The sequence below is a fragment of the Phasianus colchicus genome, chromosome 12 (genome assembly GCF_987193195.1).
Source record: "Phasianus colchicus chromosome 12, bPhaCol1.hap1.1, whole genome shotgun sequence".
Taxonomy (NCBI): Eukaryota; Metazoa; Chordata; class Aves; order Galliformes; family Phasianidae; genus Phasianus; species Phasianus colchicus.
Genome location: NC_143447.1, coordinates 3,124,028 through 3,142,943, shown reverse-complemented (window position 1 = coordinate 3,142,943; position 18,916 = coordinate 3,124,028). Strand labels below are relative to the sequence as shown.

General features: G+C 51.8%; 1 protein-coding gene across 1 annotated transcript in view; it reads left to right on the top strand.

The window, feature by feature from the left end:
* The window catches only part of HMG20A (high mobility group 20A), a 168,868-nt gene that overhangs the window by 145,494 nt on the left and 4,458 nt on the right, over positions 1 to 18,916 (top strand). The window lies entirely within an intron of this gene.

Sequence of the window (18,916 nt, the reverse complement as noted above, 5' to 3'; positions counted from 1 at the left end):
TCCCCATCTCTGGTGGCTGTTGGGTCACACTGCTGCCGGACCGCATCCCTTACCCACATGCTCCCTTCTTTCTGTGTCTCAGTGAAGCAGAGCAGTCTGACAAACCACCCCAGCTTGGAGGGATTCATTGTGCGATACCTTTGTTCCTACTACTCCTAGAGCAGAGGGAATTGGGATCTTCTGTCTGTCCAAACTGGTCACAGTGGGGCAGGAGCATGGAGGGGAAGATGTGCAGCAGCCAGAGGAAGCAGGATTTGTGTGCAGAGGAGAGGATGGCTGTAGCAGCTGAGAGCTACACATCCACCTTTGAATGCACCCGAGCTGCAAAAGATCATTCTGCCAGACCTATCTCTTACCCCGAACTTCCTGCACTTTGCCCTGCTCTTGACTGGACCCGCTGCTCTATCTTATGGCTGCAGTATCCCCTGCCATCACACCACAGCACTGGGATTGTGCTGTGGCTGCAGTGTAACAGGCATATGGTCGCACGGTGATGCTGCCATGTCCATCCCACACCCTCCAGGACTTTCTTCCTTGCTCTCATTTCTCTTGGTTACTCCAGGAGAATTTCAGCTGGGTCTGAGGTTGCTGGAAGGGCTGCTGTTCTCTGAGCTGTGGTCATCCCACCCCACCTGCTCCTTGTGTCACAGGCCATGCCTTGCTTGCTGTGTGTTTCCAGCTCTGGGACATGCACACAGCAGAAGTGCTGCACAGCTTAACAGGGTCCAAGGAGATCTCTGAAGGCATCTGTGTGGTTGAGATAGTGCTATCTGCTGGGAGGGAGGGAAGGAAGGAGTGACAGGCCTGACCTCCAGAGCATGAAGAGACTAAAACCTGACTCTCTCATCTGATCTATCAGATCTCCTTCCACCTGCAGAAACCTGAAGGAAAGAAATCGATAATTATGGTAGTGTGGTGCTAGAAAATGCTTGGAAAACAAGTGATTGTACTAATGGAGAGCAGTAAGAGGGTAGCGTGGTACTCACAGCCCTCAAGGATGCTATAAATTGGGTCCTGCGTGATGCTGAGCCACTGCTGCACCATATGGCAGCCGGTGTGGGCTGTAAGTCTGAGCCCTCGGCGGTGCCTACTGCCACCCAAAATGGCTCAGAGCCATCTGCTGTGACTACCCCTCCTCCCACCCCCTGCAGCAGCCATGGCCCGAGCGTGTATTTCCTGCAGAGCCATCCCATCTTTCTCTTAGGGTGCAGAAGAATTTGGAAAGCTGTAAAACCAAATGTTTCATGTAAACCTTCGTGTCAGCAGCATGTTAATGTGCTGGGAATGTTAGGGATGCTTCCTGCTCCCTTAACTTGTTTGTTCTCTTCTGAAAGGCGTCAAGGGTGTTGGAAAAGCAGCAGTCTGGAGAGCCTGTGGCCAGGCTGAAATTCCTCAAACAACGGACAGTTGAATGTTTGTTTAAAATTCCCTTCCACCTAATCTCCAGAGATGCTACCAAGATAACAACATTTTTGCAGGGTTACTCAGCAACGAAAAAAATATTTGGGTCAAGTTGAGCTGTTTACATTCATCTCGGTTTATCCATCTTGTGGGGAATGAAACAAGTTTCTTCAGATTTTCTCCATCCTTTTATTTTTATCTTGGTGCTTTGTATAAAAAAAGTCTTTCATGTGAATCATGGATATTGTGATTCCAGTCATGATGGAGGCCTTGTGACATCTCCTTGCTGGGGTGGTACATGAGGATGAGTAAGCTGGCTTTGTGCAGTGAAGCCCAGCTCGTCATCTTTCTCTTGCACTTCCCCAACCTTCTGGTGCTGAGCAGAGTGGCCCCAGTTTGTGAACTGCTGATGGTAACAGACATAAGTGGAAGCTCTGTCTTTTAATGAGAGGCCCGGCAGCCCTGGGTTTCACACGTGGTTCTCCAGCCTGTGTATGAAGAGGCTCTCCAGAGAACAGACCTGTTCTTTACACTCATATTATGTTTTCATGAACTTCTTTACTTTTGGATTCTAAGTGAAGGTGCAAATAACAAAATGACTTTCAAAAGTCAGTTTCAGCATTTGGTGTGATCATGAAGCCCTGGAAAGTTTCTGAAAGGTTACTTGTACTGCTCTTGTAGAAAGCTCAGATTGCCAGCATGTCTGTGGGGATTAATCAGTCCTAAAAAGGCACTGGTTGACTGAGGGTTGTCCTACAGCTTTAGAGGAGCACCCCACACCCATTGCAGTGCATTTGTGGTCTGTGCAGTGGGGATTCTGTTGGCCAAGGTGAATCAAAGTGGCAGGCGGTGGGAAGCTGCAGAGGATGGGCTGTGGCAGGAGGAGGCTGTGCTGTCTGCCAGCCAGGGGGGCTGCCTCTTTGGGCCTCCCTGCAACTGCTGTCAAATGAAAACAACAGAGGAAAGCCTTGAGGGAACAGACTGGAGATGCTGCCATACCAACTCCAAGGGCTGGCTGAGTAACCAGGGGGCCTCCTCTGTTACTGAAGCCAGTGGATGTTACCATAGGACCCAGGGACCTGCACCATGCAGGTTGCACCCGGTGCTGCTGTGGGGCTTTGGGCACGGTGGGGATGGCTGCTCTGAGCAGCAGGGCTGCTGGGGAAGACAAGAAGTACGTTGCAGGCACACGGATGGAAAGTAGGTCAGCAGTGAGGAGCAGGTCTCTGTGGGCATTAGCATGCTGGCGTGTGGCTGGCAAACTCGGGGAATGAAGAAAGCTGTTTTTATCCTCTCCTTTTGCATGCGTACTGCGGAGGGAAGGAGAGTCTTCAGAGAGAGCAGGCCAGATTCTTCTCCGCAGCAAATCTTTGTAGCTCTGTTGATTTAGTTTGGCACCTCACTGATTCATACCAGTGGAGAAAGTGGGCTGGAGTGTTTTGTGTGCTTGTAAATAATTGAAGACCATGTGAATACAATGGTGCTAGGGAGGATGGGAATAAAGCAGGGACTCCACAAAAATGTAGGATTTTTGCCATGAAGCTTTTATTTGGAAACACGTTGGTATCTTGGCTGCGAGGTGCCGCGGTTGAGTGTGAGGTTTTTCATTGTAATTATAAGGACTGGAGCTGCAGAGCTGTTGAAACCATGAAAAATGGTGAGCGCATGTCTGATGGGAAGAGGGAGGCTGTGCCAGATGTTCCCCCTCCCTGCTGCCAGGCTGGGTTTGATAAACATGAGTCCTTGCTCTGGCAAAGTGCTGGGTTGACAAACTGGAGATAAAGCCCTCATTACCCAGGGCAAGGTGGTGACAGCACCAGCCTCCTTTGTGCTGAGGTCCCAGTTAGTGCCATGCTGCTTGGTGAATGCTGGCACGTGCCTTGTGGTGAGGGCATGTGGTGCAACCGCAGCCTCCTGCTGCTCCCAGCTGCCAAAACCCTCCTCGTGAGAGATGGCTGAAGGCAGCAGGGCTGGTGGGAACTGGCATCCTGGCTGGGCACAGGTCATCAGTTCTTAACATCTCTGCGGAGAGGCTCACATGTGAGAAGTGGGGCTGGGAGTTCCAGGAAGATGCAGGCTTTGTTAGGTTGTTTTATTGCCTGTCACAGTGAGAAATAAATGTGCCTAATTTCTTGTCCACCTCCCGAGATGCTGAGTGGGATGGAGATGGAGATGGAGGCAGCTGTGCAGCCGCAGGAGCTGCTGCCTCTTTGTGCACAGAGCTGGCATTGCTGGCTGTGGCAGCAGCTGCCATGTTGTGTTGAGCTCCAGTTTGGCTGCGCAGTGAATTGCTGTGCTTAGCCTCTTGGGGAGGCCTTGTATTCACTCTTCTCTTCTTTATTGCTGTCTTAAGTGTGGAAATAAAAGTCAAAGAAATGCCCATTTTGCTCCGGATGTGGGACAATGTAGCTGGCTGCAGGTGCCCTTCATTTCTCAGGCTGTGGGCACAACTTGGTGCTGTAAGTCATTTCTGTCAAGAGCTTGGGCTTTTATTGCTATAGCATTCGTTAGCTCCTTGCTACACTGCAGATCCCTTCCTGTTGCAAGACTGTGTGCCCCAGATCCCTGCTCTGGTTTGGGAGCAGCCTGCACAGGACAGAGCATGGAAAGTTGAGGTGAAGGTGCGATGAATGGTGGATTAAGCCTGAAATCCCAGGGAAGAATGCCTGAGTGCTGCAGAGGGAGGTGGAAGAAGCAAGGATGGGCCAGAGCATCCCAAAGCCCCAGCTGTGGGATGGTGGGGTTCTGTGTTTTGAGGGACAACACTGCCACTTCTGAATCCACTCTGTAACAAAAAGAGTCATGTGGAGAATGCCACATAAAACAGCAGTGCTGTCCCAATGGGCAAGCAGGAGAAATGCACAATTTGGGGAACCCGTGGGGGGGCTGCAGACCCCTCCCAGAGCAGCACCTCTGATCTGGAGCTCATCAGAGTGCTTGCCTTAGGAAGAAAAGGAGAACCTGTGAGGAAATGTCAAACAGCAATTGTTAGAGAACACGGTGCTGGAAAGATGTCAACCCTCACCCCACAGACTCATTCCAAAACATATATTAAAGGTTACCCAGACAACCTTAATACTTCTAGTAGTGTGACTTTGAGAATGACCTCTGGAGCACAAAGCTTACAGGTAATCTCAGCTGCTAGCCATAAGTGGTGCCCACTGAGAGATGTCCCTTATTCCTCATCTTGGTTCCACCTGAATGCACCTGCTCCCACTCGAAATTCAGCTGGCACCAGGTTTGGTTTGCAGACTTACTGCCCCTGTGAAAGGGGGAGGTGATCTGCTGAGGCATCTGCACAGCACTAAAATGTATTTCATAAGCGTCCACCAGGGAAACTACATTTCAAAACAAACCAGCCCTGTGTGGGTGCTCTGGAAAGGACATCTAAAGCAAGTGTTGAGCTCCCTGAGAGGTTTTTTTGTTGTTGTTGTGTTGTGGACTGGGGTATAAAGCTGCCCATCACAAGTGGCAGTGTCTCATGGGAAAGGAAGCAGTTAGTCCCTTAACCCCTGGGCCAAAGGGTTGCAAAGGGTTGTCGTCTAATTTAAATACATGAAAATGGAATTGGGTAACTAAATCGTGCCCATGCCATTCTTCAAACTGCCCAAGACCTGTCTCCTTTCTAGGGAGCAGAACAAAGCAGCAGAAGGCTTTTTATGCTTGCAACATAGGCATTGGGACTTTGCCTATGAGGAGCAAGGAAAGCAGCTGAAAAATGCCAAAATCACAAAGCAATCACAACTTCCACACCCTTTGTCACATGTTTTTATTTGCCTTAAACATCCCTGAGGCTCAGGCTGGTCTGTGAGCAATCCTGTGGCATGCTGGGCTCATCCTGCTGCTCACAGCTAGGGCAGGGACGGCAGCGGTGCGGTGCGTGGCTGCCCATCTCAGCCTGCTGGCCGTTCAGCTGTTACTGAAGGAGGCCCCAAATGCTCAAGTGGTGACTTTTTCATGCCTGCATGTTTCAGGGGCACTTGTAAGAGCGCTGTTTAAAGAAGAGAGCTCTCTAATCTATTATTCATCCAGGAAAAATCATTTCAGAGTAAAATAAAATATTTTCCTTCTCCACCTCATTCTTAATATACTCTCTTCTTCTTTTCTCTCTTCCCAACCTTCTTTCCACCCTGCAGGGCTCCAGGGAACAGTATGTATGAAATTATTTTGTAGAATCCAATAAAAATTTTAATCAGGTCAACATCATTACAGGGGAGGAAAGTGATGGAGCTTTCTTGATGCGGGGGAAAAAGGTGAAGGAAAAAGCCAAGTAAGCACATTGTTGTAGACAAAGAGACAGAGCTCCACGCCTGGATGCCACACAGTCCCTCCCCATCCCATCTCCAAGCAGCACTGTTGCTTTCAGATATGCAGGGCTGTTCACTGCTGGCAGCACGCACACGTGCCTTGTGCACAGCCACAGCCCCACGGCACATACACCAGCACAAGGATGGAGGTGCATCTTTGGAGATGCAGGCGAAGCTCTAACACCTTTAGGAGAACATCCTCCTCTGCTTGTACTTTTTTCTTCTGCTCTGTCAAAACCTTCCTCTAACCCTGAAGGTTTCTCTGTTACAGAGCCCTGGGGCCGTATGTTCAGATACTGTCTCCATGCGGTGATGGTAAAGCAGAGGGACCAGCAGTTATGTGGCTGCTCTACTCTTTAATCCTTGTCTGTCTGATTACCATGGAGGGGAATAAAAAGCCCTGGCAACACATGGTCACCCTCTGAGGATTTGCATAGCATATTACGGTTTGCTAAGATCTCATTCCTGTCCTGACATTTGCAGGAGCTGGTGAGGCTCCTCTCCACTTTCACTCTTCCAGAATAAATGTCAATGTCCACTCCTCTGCAGGAGGAGTGAGGGGAGGGCCAGGACAGGTAGCTGCCTCTCATCAACCTCGGCTCATTACTGCTATCAGGAGTGTGGAGCGGGGCCAACCGATAGAAGTGATGGATGTCCGTGCAGGCCAGAGCCCTGAGGGAGGTGAGCAGACATGCCAGACCCTAAAAATAATTTACTGCTGACTCCAAGGGATTCGCAGAAGCCTCCAGGAGCAAGTCAGTTGGTGCCTGGAATAATGTGTTGTCACCCTGTTTGTTGAGAGGTGTGTGGGGGGGTGGCTGCCTTCACCCCCTTCCCACCAAGGTCAGGGCAGTGATGGGGAGAGCAGTGCCAGCTTGGAGATGAGCACTGTGCTCTGAGGAGCCACTCCGTGCAATGGGAAAAGGAACTCCTGAGACCTGTAGAGCCACAGGTGGAGATGCTTCTGTGTGCACTTCCTGAGGGTTTGCTGCATCCCTTTGGGAGCAGAGACCCATGGAATAGCTGTGGTTCCTTGTGTTTTTCTGACCAGGCTGGGTCACAGTGTTGTCCCAGACGTAGTGTCCTGTTGGAGCCGGTGCCCTTGGCGTGGTGGTGACCCTGAGGCTCATGTGGGATAGGCTGGGCCGTGTGCTGCAGCCTCCCCTCCCTGCTGCCACACAGGCTAAAATAGGAGTCAAAATGTTCCGTGCTCCTGGAAAGGAAAACAAACTCCCAGGCTGGTGCCAAGCACAGCAACCATTTTGGCACAAGTGCCATCCTGCAGGGGTGCGGAACAGCAGACTGTGCCAATGGGGCACCCATCAGCCACAGCCCCACACCCAGGATGTCAGAGAACACATCCTGAGGCTCCAGCGTTCTTCTCTGTTAATTAATGGGAGGGACTGAAAAATGCCCATTTTAGGGGTTTTATATTTTGGGACCCAGACTGAAAAGCTCTTCACAGTCAGTGACAAGCAGCTTCTGGGAAACAGATGAACAGTGCTGCTAGGAATTCATCTCATTGCTGCCTTTGTTTAAAATCTAAAGTTAGAATGAGAAGAGAGGAAAAAATGAAGTTTTGTAGGCTGAATTCCAGTGGAATGCCTCGAGATGGTCTGCACAGCTCTCCCTGTATGGCTGCAGAGCTCAGTGCCCTGAAGCGGGCACGGAGGGCTCTGTTGGTGCAGGAGTGGCTTGCAGCAAACCCCGGGGTCCTGCTGGGAAGCTGCCAATCCTCTCGGGGGGATCAGCATTGCCTGGAGCCCAGCACCAAACGACGCACCCATGGCCAACCTGAAGTGGAGGTTCGTGGGGGACATGTGGGCCCTACAGGATAGATGTCAGCCCTGCCTGGCTGTGTCTGCTGGATCTCAGCCTCGTGCTGCTGCCTGCAGGCTGGGCCGTGTCTGGCAGAACTTGCCTGAGCTCCCTGTGATAGATGGCGGGGGGGAACCGACCGCCTGAACGGGGAATAAATCTGACGGGTTGGGTGATATAACACAGCACTTGACCTTTGCCCTGGTGGTTTATTTTGTAATCAGTGCCTGGCCATTGATTTATGGGATAATCAATCTCTCCCTTTCTCCCTTCCTCTGGCCTCAGCTCTCCCTACGCTGCGGTCCCTACTTCTGAGTGATGGCTCCGGGTTACAAATGGCACCAGGGATGCCTGCCTGCTTGCTCTGCCCCTTCCCTCCATCACAACCAGGAGGGGCCATTGCCTCCTCTGCCCAACAGACCTCTGTCAAGGAGCTCTCCTCCCTCTCGTGCAGGCAGGCAGCTCTCCTCCTCGCCAATCCTTCCAGCCTCTTGGCTCCCAGCACCTTGGGTTATAAGTCCTGCAGCAAATTGCCCTGGATGAAAGGCTTTCATGCCTCGTGATGGATTTCCCTCCCATAAATTGAGGCTGTGAGCACGTCGCTCCCAGGGCTGCTCCGCGGTGGGAAGCTGCAGCTGTGCTGGGGCACAGCTCATGCACAGGGACAAAGACATAGCAGGTCCTGGGGGTCCTTCCCAAGGAGAGCGCTTCAAATCCCCTTCTTCCTTACAAGAAGTCTTTCCTTATATCTATTCCGAACTTGCCCTTCTCTTAAGGCCGTTCCTTCTTGTAATACATCATCCTCGGTCAGCCTTAAAGGTTGGCGAACCCTCAGGGAAGGAAGGAAAGAGTTATAATGTCTGAGGGACTAAAGGTTTGATTTGGATGCAACCACATTTATTCAGCAGCAAATTACATCTTCAATCAAACTAATGCAAATCAGGCTCCCACTCCAGTCTATTTGTTTGGACTTAGTGAGTGCAGGGGGATTCATTATTTCTTGTTCTTCCTTCCACCCTGCACAGTTTCTGTGCACATGTATGGAGTTGCACACAGCTGTAACAACCCTTTCCCCAGGGTGTTGTGCTGTAGGGAATCGGTATGGCGTGGTGTCTGGGTGTGGGCAGCCCCTTCCCTCAAGAAAGCAATAGGAAAACAGCAATTCTAACCAAGGATGGCCCCATGAGAGAAGGAAGGGGTACCTGAGAGTTGCAATTAGGGCTTGGTGTAATTGAGTTTTTCAATGGAATGTATGAAGTAGAACAGCTAAAAAATATCTCTGGAAGTCTGACAGTGATCCCTTTCCCCTCACACACACCCTGAGGAAGAAACAAACCGTGAAAATCTATTTCATTTGGTTGGGGTCAATTCATTTTGCTTCTTGTTTGTGCATGCCTGCTCGCTTCCTGAGTGAAAAGAAGGGGGAAAAAAAACACAGGTCAGAAATACTCATTTTCACTTTCCCCCCCCCCCCTCCCCCTGAAATTCATCTGACTTTGACCTGCGTGTCTCTGACTTGATATGAAACCCGCACTGGGAGGGGAGGGGGGGTTGGAAGTCTCTTGTATGAGCAATTTCTCTCACCTTAGTCCTGCTCTGCCCTGGACATCTGGCTGCCTGTCTCTGCTGGAGCTGCTGGGAAGCTCTGGGGGCCCTTCTGCACATCCCAGCCCTGCAGCATGTGGGTAGCATGCAGCCCAAACACACAGCAACAGCCTGATGTTCAGGGACAGACAGAGGCTTCTTACCTTGTCCTCATCCTCTCATTCAGGCGTGGCCATGATGGTACTTGTGAGGAGATCCTGCCTGTGGGGTTTTGCATCATGCTGATTCTGTTCCAATGGGGCAAAGCTCTGGGGAGGTGAGTGGGTTCACGCTGTGTCCTCGTGCTGCCCTTTGCACCGAGCCCTCATCCTGCATGGCTCACCTGTGGGCTCAATTTCACATGCTGTCAAGTTGAATAGGGCTCCACCAGTAAAGCTCACGAGACCTTCACAAGGTTCTGGACTTCAGGCTGTGAGCTCTTTGAGGCTGAAGGGGTCTTTAGGCTGTGTGTGTTGTGTGCAGTTGGTTCCTGCTTGCAGTATTCTGCTCCCCATGTTTACCACATTCAGTCTGCATTCACTGCTCTGAGCTGAAAGCAGCTCAAAGCACTTCCTGAAAATGGCAGGTAACATTTCAGTGCTGAGATCAGTGGGCAGTGAGAGAAGTGAAGGGACAGTTTGAGAAGTCCTCTCTCATAGAAACTTGCTCTGAGCTTGAATTTCGGTGCTGCAAAAGCGCTGGAGATCTGGTGCCCAGGTCTGGGTTTGTTGGTTCCTTTTACTCCCGAATTAGGTCAAAAAGCTGTCCTTTGTACAGATTCAGTACTGTGCACTGTGTTTCTTGATAGGAGCACATGGCACAAAGTGTCAGCTGCTTACCCAGCTCCCCGGACCCATCCCTCTTTGAAACATAGAATCTTGAAGGTTGAAAAAGCCCTCTAAGATCATCTAGTGCAACCCATCCCACCGTGCCCACTGCCCATGTCCCTCAGTGCCACATCTCCACGGTTCTTCAGCACCTCCAGGGATGGTGATTCCAGCACCTCTCTGGGCAGATGAGCCACTGCATCACCTCTCCGTCTGAAAAGATTCCTAATATCCCACCTGAAACTCTCCCATCACAGCTTGAGGCCACTACCTCTCATCCTAGGCTTTGCTCACCTCAGGCTCAAATTTATCCCTGTCTCAAACAGCTGTTTCCCTTCACTTATAAATCTGCTGCCCCATAAACATTTGGGCTCCATCAGATGCGGATGCTGCCGTCCCTGTGTGCCAGGTTGCTAAGGGACTGCTCAGACTCCTCTGGAGTGTCATCGTCTCACGGCTCAGTTCCTGTAACATCCTTTTCTTTGGCCTTGACAAATGCAATCTTCTCCCACTTCTGCTTGTTCAGAGCTCTGCTGCGAGGCTCATTTTCCTTGCCTGTCATTTCTCCCGTGTCACCCGTGCTTTCCTCGCTGCTGCTGGTTCCTGCTGGCAAACAGCAGTTACCTGTCTCAGCTCTCAGGCCCTTCACAGCTTCCCCTCCTGTTAACCTCGCCATCCCTCCACGCGCGGTTCCTTGCTGTCAGTCACCCACTGGAGCATGCAGCTCTGCTTCTGCCCCAGGGCTTCACACTAGGGGAGGAGCTCCTAGAAACACCCTGTGAGAAGTTCTGTCCTCCTCCACACCTTGCTAGCAGTGTCTGTCTTGTTCACACCCTGCCCTCCTCCTTCGCTGCTGGCACCTGTCCGGTTGGTGCTGATGGCTCAAACGCAGCTGTGTGAACTGCCTGTCTGCCAGGCATCCCTGCTTCCTCCTACTGCTCCTTCCCAGCTTCTGCTGAGCCTGGAGTTCTTCATAGAATCGTAGAATCATAGAATGGCCTGAGTTGAAAAGGACCACAATGATCATCTAGTTTCAACCCCCCTGCTATGTGCAGGGTCGCCAACCAGCAGACCAGGCTGCCCAGAGCCACATCCAGCCTGGCCTTGAATGCCTCCAGGGATGGGGCATCCACAGCCTCCTTGGTTGTGTCTGGTTGTGGCAGGGCTTTCTAGCAGCAGTTGCCTAATGCTGGTGAGACCCTCCCAGCTCTGGGCATGCATGGCCATCCCAGAGTTCTGCTTCATGGGAGCAGGTGTGAATTGGAGCTGAATTTGGCAGTCCGTGTGTGGATGTGCCTGGGTACCAGAGAGCATCTTTCTCACACAGCTGTGCACAGGCTTTGTACAACATGGTGCCGGTGAGCACCTCTGCCCTTGCATGTGCACTCCATCATACCTGGAACCGAGGGTGCAGGCAGCCTTCCCAACTGGGCCTGTTCTGCTCGGGCAGCCCTGAGCCTTCCTGAGGTCTGAGGGACACACCAGGACATCTCTTGCCACTGCAGACCTGCTGTGCCACCTGGGCTAAGCTGGAGAATGGCCAGGGCCATGGGGCCCTAGGGAAGCACGTGGACCCTGGACCCAACCGCAAGTGCAGGAGGGAGATAAAAACGCATCAGTGCCTTCATCTGCCCTTATGGATTTTTCCACCATATTTTATCAGCATTCATTTTTATTTATGTGAGGTTAAAGTCATTCCAATTTGGAAATCAGCTTGTCTAAGGAGCTCCCCTCAGATCTTATTAGCCTCATGCAGTATTTCTATTCATTTTTGCTAATACCATTCACCAGGCTGGCTGCAGTGGCGGCTCCAGGAGATGGTAACCCTCTCTCTGCCAGCCTGTGGTGTCTGTTAGCCTGCTGGGAGCTGCAGGACCTGCTGGGCAGCATGGAGCTGGGGCTTTCCCACTGCTGCCAGCAGCACAGGGAACTCGCTGGCTGCCCTGTGTTCCCAGCTCTGCTTACAGGCACTGAGGGCATTGATACTGCCATGCTGGAAGTCAGGGCATAGAACAGTTAAGAGGCGATGGGGCTATCCTTGTAATTAGAGAAATTCCTGGAAGAGAAAAAAAGAAAAATCCATAGAGGGCTTTTAAACGACAGATAGGATGCCTGAATCAGGAAGTCCTTCAGCCGCAGATTGCAGAGCTCTCAGCACACACTTGCCCTGCCCTGCCATGGAGCTCAGGCTCTTGCTGCTGGCCTTGCCACTAAGGATGCTGCAGGGTGGGCCTTGGTGGGAGCCAGCTCCCCTTCTGCAGGCATCTCATGGCCCACAACGACCAAAGGAGCTGATTGCAAAGGGAAACAAGGGTATGTGCAGGCTGGGTGTCAGCCTGGTGCCTCTGTGCCATCAATGTGACGGCCGGCCCTGTGCCCTCATCATCGGGTGTTATGGAAGTGTTTGGTGCCGGGTGACTGTAATTAAAAGAAGGAAAATACAGACAATGAAATGATTTCTAAAATGGCAATGAGCTGGATGCAGTGAAGCAAGGAATGTATTAAATATTTATTGCCACTGGTCTGCTGGGGGGAAAAAAAATTGGAATTATTTAGAAGGGGAAAAACATTTTAATTATTTAATTTGAGAGAAAACCTCCCCCACAGCTCTCCTTAGAGCTGAGCCCCAGACACACGGCAGCACAATGCAAGGTTGGATAACATCTTCATGGGACTGAGACCTGGAGATGGGAATGGGGGCTGAGAGCTGCTGGTGTGCCCAGCCCCTGCACGGCTGTTCTAGCAGGCCCACGTGGGGTCTGCTGTGCATGGGTAGGTCTGAACAGCAGCATCTCGCAGCACACACACCCTGCAGGCATCAGATTTCCCCTGAGAGCCTGTGTGCTCTGCAGAAGGGGTGCTGGGGCAGACATCCTGCTGGCACGTCTGCTCGAGATGGAGCTGAGGACCTCCCGGCCGCACATCAGAGATTAAGACGGACGAAGCGTGGGGTCTGGCAGCAGCTGATTGTTTGCCACGAGAGGAGGTGCTGCGATTTTTTCCCTTGTGTCTCCAGATTGACAGTCTCTCATTATTAGCCCCCTGGAAACAGACGCTTTGACTGAAAGAGCCATCCCAGCCTTCGCTGTAACAATCAAAGCGGCTCAAGAATAAACATGGCTTGGCAAAAATAAACACAAATTGCAATGCTTGCTGTGAACAGCAATATCCAAGGGAGCCAACATCAAATGAAGGATTATCCCTGTTTGCAAGGAAGCTCTTCTAGCAAGAGATTGAATAAGGACCATCTGCAGCCCAGAGCAAAGGGGCTGCGAGAAGAACCTGCTCATGCCATCAGGAGCTCTCCTCTTTGAAGCCCACATGTAGGCACTGTCTGGTTTGCTTTATGTGCTCTGCTGGCTGCTCCAGCCCTTCAGCTCTTTATGCTTCCTCCAGCTTGCAGGCAGAAAACCTAAGGAGGGGTGCGAGGACGGCTTGGTGAGTGAGGAGAGAGCCTTCCCTGAGGCTGGGGTGGCTGGAGGAAGGCAGCATCAGCCCAGTGCTGCAGGAAGGCTGAAGGCACAGCCCTAAGGCAGCTCCCGGCCAGCAGCTGTCCCTGCACCCGTGGGAGTGAGCAGGAGCAAGCCCTCCTCCCGAACCCTCACAGAGAGCCCGCACAGCATAAATCAGCTTTGGAGGCACAGAGGTTCCATAAACAAGCTTATTTTCTGAAGCCAGCTCCCATTATGTTATCTGTCACTTTATTGGGGTTTCTGAGCCATTTATTTTTATGTATATACATCGGAGCTGGTGAGCCGGCGTTGGCCTGAGCGTATAAAGCTGACAAGACACGGTAGCGGCGTGCGAAACCTGTCAGCAGAGCAGCCGCCTGTGAAATGAACACAAGAGCCGGCTGCGAGGCTTTTATTTATGGGATCTGGTGCTGGGGGTGCTGGCAGCCCTGCGACCCGGAACAGGCATGGGCACAGGCAGCTGGAAGCACCCCTCCTTCCTAAGGAGCACCTGAAGGTCCGGAGTTCACTTTTGGCCAACAGAATCCTTCTGGAAGGACTCATCTTCCTGCAGTGGATGCAGCACTTTGCTCCCCAGCGCAGACGTTCTTGGTAGATGCTCCCTTCCTTCTTTAGTTCTGTTTGTGTTTAAGGTATACGAATTTGTTCTGACATGGGAAAATCAGCGTTTGCCTATCTGAAAACTGCAGGGCTTTCAAACGGTTTGGAAACATTTTTTTTTTCCCCAGTTATTTTACCCCTGAAACAACATTTTGCCAAACTCGATAGTCTTTACAAAAGCCTGAATGAATAATAGTTTCTGTCATACTCCAGGAGAAAAGTATTTTGATCAGCATTTTTTCCTCCTAGTTGCAGCAAACATTTAGGATGCTAGATAGTTTCATGGGTCATTGAAAACCCTAATGAACGTTGTTACCAGAGTGATGGAACAAACACAGGCCCTATTTTTACCCTGTTTTGCTCTCTGTTTTCACACCCTGTGTATGTTGTGGTCCTGGTCTGGTCCTTCAGCAGGAGCAGTGTACCTCTGGTGCTTTGGAAAGGCTGCGGGTGGCCATGCTATGCACAGAGGTTGGTGCTCCCTGAATGTTCATGGCAAATTTTGGTCTAATTTTTGGTTGGTCTCAATGGCCCTTATGAGTCCCTTCTAACTCAGGGTATTCCGTGCCTCTACGAAGTGCTGAGCCCATACGAATGCATCTGGGTGCTCTGTATGCATCCTCTCCCTTTCATTCACACCCTTTGGCCTGCGGCACTTTCATGGTAGACAGCAGCGTGGCTGTGTGCCACCCAGCTCAGGCTGTGTTTCAACAACCAGAGATGAATGTTATGCCTTGTACTTGGCAGCGGAAGGGGTCAGCAGAAAGCACCGTGCTGCGTGCCAGCTCCTCTGCTGTGAGCAAAGCGGGGCCACACAGGGCTGCTCCTGCACAAGGATGTCTCTGATGCACAAACCTCTGCACGGGGTGGCACCAGGGCTGCTTTCCCCTAGCGCCAAACGGTGTCACAGCACCCTTCCTGCTGAGGCTGATGCCAAAGGGCTGTTCTGCCCAGGTCCAAAGTCACGCAGCCTTGTGCCTTTTGGTTAGACTTGGGAACAGTGCAGGAGATAGAGAGCAAGCTGGAAGCAGCTATTCTGGGCCGTGTCTGTGTGTGTAGGGGGATGTTCTGTTTGACAGGAATAATAACCTGCAGTTGAATTTAGACTCCCACCCTGCCTTCGTGCTTCCTGAGCGGTAGCAATGTGTCATCTTCCCAGAGCCATTCAGGAAAATACACCTGGAGCAGCTGTGTGTCCCTTGGCAAGCTGGAAGCTGTGGACGAAATGGTGGCATTTGTCCTCCTCGCAGCAGCAAGCCCTGACCATCTATAGGAAGCATTCCAATGCTGCTTGAAAGTGAGTGGCATTATTTTAATCTTCAGCTTTCTTTCTGCTGGATGAGGAGCACGTTTCCTTGCCCAGACTGTCTCTCTCCTCAGCACACCCCATGTACACCTGCTGCAGGAAGGGCCTCATCTCCTCCTCTCCCTGGAGAGTGAGCTGGCAGCTCTGCCTGGTTATCTGCTGCCTTCAGCCTGGATCATCCCTCTGCAGCTCTGTCTCTCACCTGCCTGGGCACTGCTAAATCTTCCCTGAAAGGAACAGCAATTTGTCAAGGAAAACAGGAAGGTCTGAGCCTCACGCGCCCCAAGGCCACTTAGCAGGGCTCTGGCTGTCTCTGGACACCTGCTTTCTGCAGCAGAGTGACAAGCAAGGCTGCAAAGCTTTTCTGGAAAGAGCTTCCTTCATCCTGCTCAGTGTTGGTGCCGCTGCCGTGAGCCCTTGTGGGGGAGCACTAAATGTGTTTTGCCCCCCCAGTCCTGGGAAGGTGTCATGTGCCCCACATGGAGTGATGTCTGCTCCGTGTGCTGTCAGCGCCTTCCTTTGTACTTCTCTGCACCAAGCCACTTATTGACTGGGAGTGTAATTGTGCTGCATCATGGCTAATTGGTTTGCTCTGTCGCTCTCCATTTGCTTTCTTGCTGCACTCTCCCCCCTCCCCGTTCCCCTGCTCGAATGCACTGAGCTGTGAGCGTGACTGGGGCACAAGGCCACCATCCTGATTGCTGGAGAAAAAAAGGCACCCACCTTCCTTCTTTCTTCTCCTAAATTCAAATGACAAGAAACAGAGGAAAACAATTTTGCGAACCCTTGGCGAAGGGCCAGCTCTGATAAAGAGCCGTAATTAATCTCCCCAGCTTTATTAGAATATCATTACAATTAACTCAGCAATCTTCTGTTGATCAAAGCCATTGTTCCCCTACAGAGCAGAGGAAGGCAGCGTGAGTTTGTGAGCCTGCATCGTGCAGGGGCTGAAGGCACCCAGAGCCGAAGCTCTCCTGCTGGCTGAGCAGCCAGCCTTTGAGTTCAGCCTATTCAGCAATGGGTTTATTCCTTCGTGTGTGCTGATGCAGTTCTTTGCCTGCCTGCTTCCCACTCTGGGCTGGAGATACAGCGACTGCTGCAGTAATACAGCCAACAGAAGCACAACGGGTAAAGGAACGGGGGAAACATCGGTGGAAGCCACATTGTGAAGAAAGGAGAGTTGTCAAAATGAAGCTTACTAAGCTCTACAGTTAAATAGCCCAAGATGTGTGCTATAGAAAAGCAAGGAAAATGAGCATGGTTAAACTACCCCTTTCCTCCTTCTCAGACTGTTCTCTTAATATCGGGTATTTATCTGTAATTTAAGCCTGTGATTAGTTTTATCAAAAAGATAGTTCTGAGGCAGAGATCTTCAAAATGATTAGGTGTGTGTTTGAAGAAAAGAAAGCCGTGCTTGTGCTGCAGGATAAAGCTGTATCTGCTTGCTTCCTGGAGCATCCATCTGTGAGGGCCTCATGCCAGGAGGAATCTCCTGGTAGTGCACAGATCTACACCCCCTCTGTTCTTTCAGAACAGCCATCTGTCCCCTTCGAAGGCACCAATGCCAGAGCCTCCTAGGTGCAGGTCACCAGGCAGAGCAGTATGTTCATCTGAGGTGACCTCACGTGTCTCTTCTTCCTCACCACACTTCTGCTCCTTAGGGGATGCTTTGGTGGCCATTGCTGGGGTTCTGACAGCATGGGCTCTCTGACAGCTCTGGGTGCATGGACCTGGAGACGTCCTGCTCTCCAGCTCTCCATGCAGTACCAAGGAGGGGAACGGCTCCACTGTTGGAGAGGGTGTGGGGCTGAGCTGCTCACAAAGCCTTCCGTGGGGTCCTGGTGCAGCCATGCAGGGCTGGATCTGAGAAATGGGGCTGGGTGGCTGATACAAAGCAAACACTGTGCAGACGTTGAGGGTGGCACGCACTGCTACTGCTGCTGCTGCAGGCCAGGGGCGTAAGTAGATTAAAAAATGCAATCAAATGACTTCAAGGAAGAAAGGTTTGTTAAGGACTAATCAGAAAATGCTGCAGAGACAGCGTGGCTTAGAAACTCTCTCACCTCTGTTTGCCTGAGGCTGGTAGGGTGGTGCAGGAGGGCTATTAGAGTTATGCAGTGTTTGCCTTGGCCTTCTCTCTGCTGTGGCCATGCCTGGGTGACTCAGTGTGGCCCTTCTGGGGTGCAGACCTTCCCCAGCCCCAAACCCCGATCCAAGGAAGGGTGGAGTTCTTCATCTTCCCCAGGCTTATGTCCTTGGATAAGGTAAGGGAACCTCCTGTGGGTGCTGGGCACACGATCTCTCACCGCTTTTGGCAAGTGAGAAGGAGCTGAGCCTGGATGTGGAGTTGTTAGTGCCAGACTAGGAAAAAACCCACGAGGCCATAAAGCCTCTGAGGGCAGGGGTTACAGTGTCATGTTTGGTCTCCCTGAGGGCCTTTGCTGTCTGTCTCCATGCTGAGTGTGTCCTTACACCCTTTGTCTGCCAGTGCTCTCAGCACGGTGATGCCAGGAGGGGTGGGCTGAGGGCAGGAGGGTGCTCTGCTTCCATGTTGGGCTCAGCAAAAAACCAGTGCTGAGTCCAGGAGATGTGCTGCATGCCAGGCCAGGCTCAGAGGGAGCAGGAGCCAGGGAGGCTTTTCTGCAGGACTCCTCCACAAATGGCTGGGGACATCAGGCACTGTCACAGGGCTGAGTGAGATGCAGGGCTGAGTGTCAGGCTGTTATTAAATACCATTAATAAGTGACAAAACTTCAGGCGCAGACAATGGCTGGAAGAGGATTGTTGCTGCAGCAGGGAGACGGGGCCCAGGGAATGTCAGAGGCATCTGCTCTGTGCTCCCTCTCCTGCAAGAGGAGATGGGGTGGCATGGGATGAGATGAGATGAGATGGGGTGGAGTGGGGTGGGATGGAAGGTGGTGGGATGGGATACAATGGGATGCTATAGGATGCTGTAGGGTGGGGTGGGATGGGATGAGATGGGATGGGTGCAGTAGTGCTGTGTAGGGAAACAACTTCTGTAATATCCTGGAGGCAAGTGGATAAGAAATGTTGCAAACAACTGTTTTTCTTGCAAAATATTCACTGTGCTCAGTGCTTGCTTTCCCCTGCTGCTCCCCCAGGGAGAACGAGAGCTGGAGGACCACTGAATGGCAGCGCCCCAACCAGCAGTGCCTGCATCTGCATGGGGCTGCCTGCCTGCTTCAGTGCCTGGGAGCAGCAGAGCACATGCACCTGTGGGAGGGATGAGCTGGAGGCCGAGACACCTTCAGTGATTATGGCTGGGCTGGGAGCTGAGGAACGGCAAGCGAGCTGATCAGCTGCTTGAGGCAATTGCAGGGTATCGTCAGCACAGAGAGAGACTTCCTGGCAGTTATTTAAGGCGAGATGCCCTACTTTTGTGCTTTCGGTGGAGTCCCTAATTATTTCTCAGCCTTTGTAGTGAGCTAATTGGTTTTGCAGTTCTCAGGGCTGGGGAGCACTGATAGGCTCAGGAAGCACGAGCCGGAGGGACAAGGAGAGGAGGGGCAACTGCTGGGGGACATCAGCACGGCTGGGTGTGGGGAGTGGTGGTAAAGCAGCGAGGGGTTATCGGGGGGA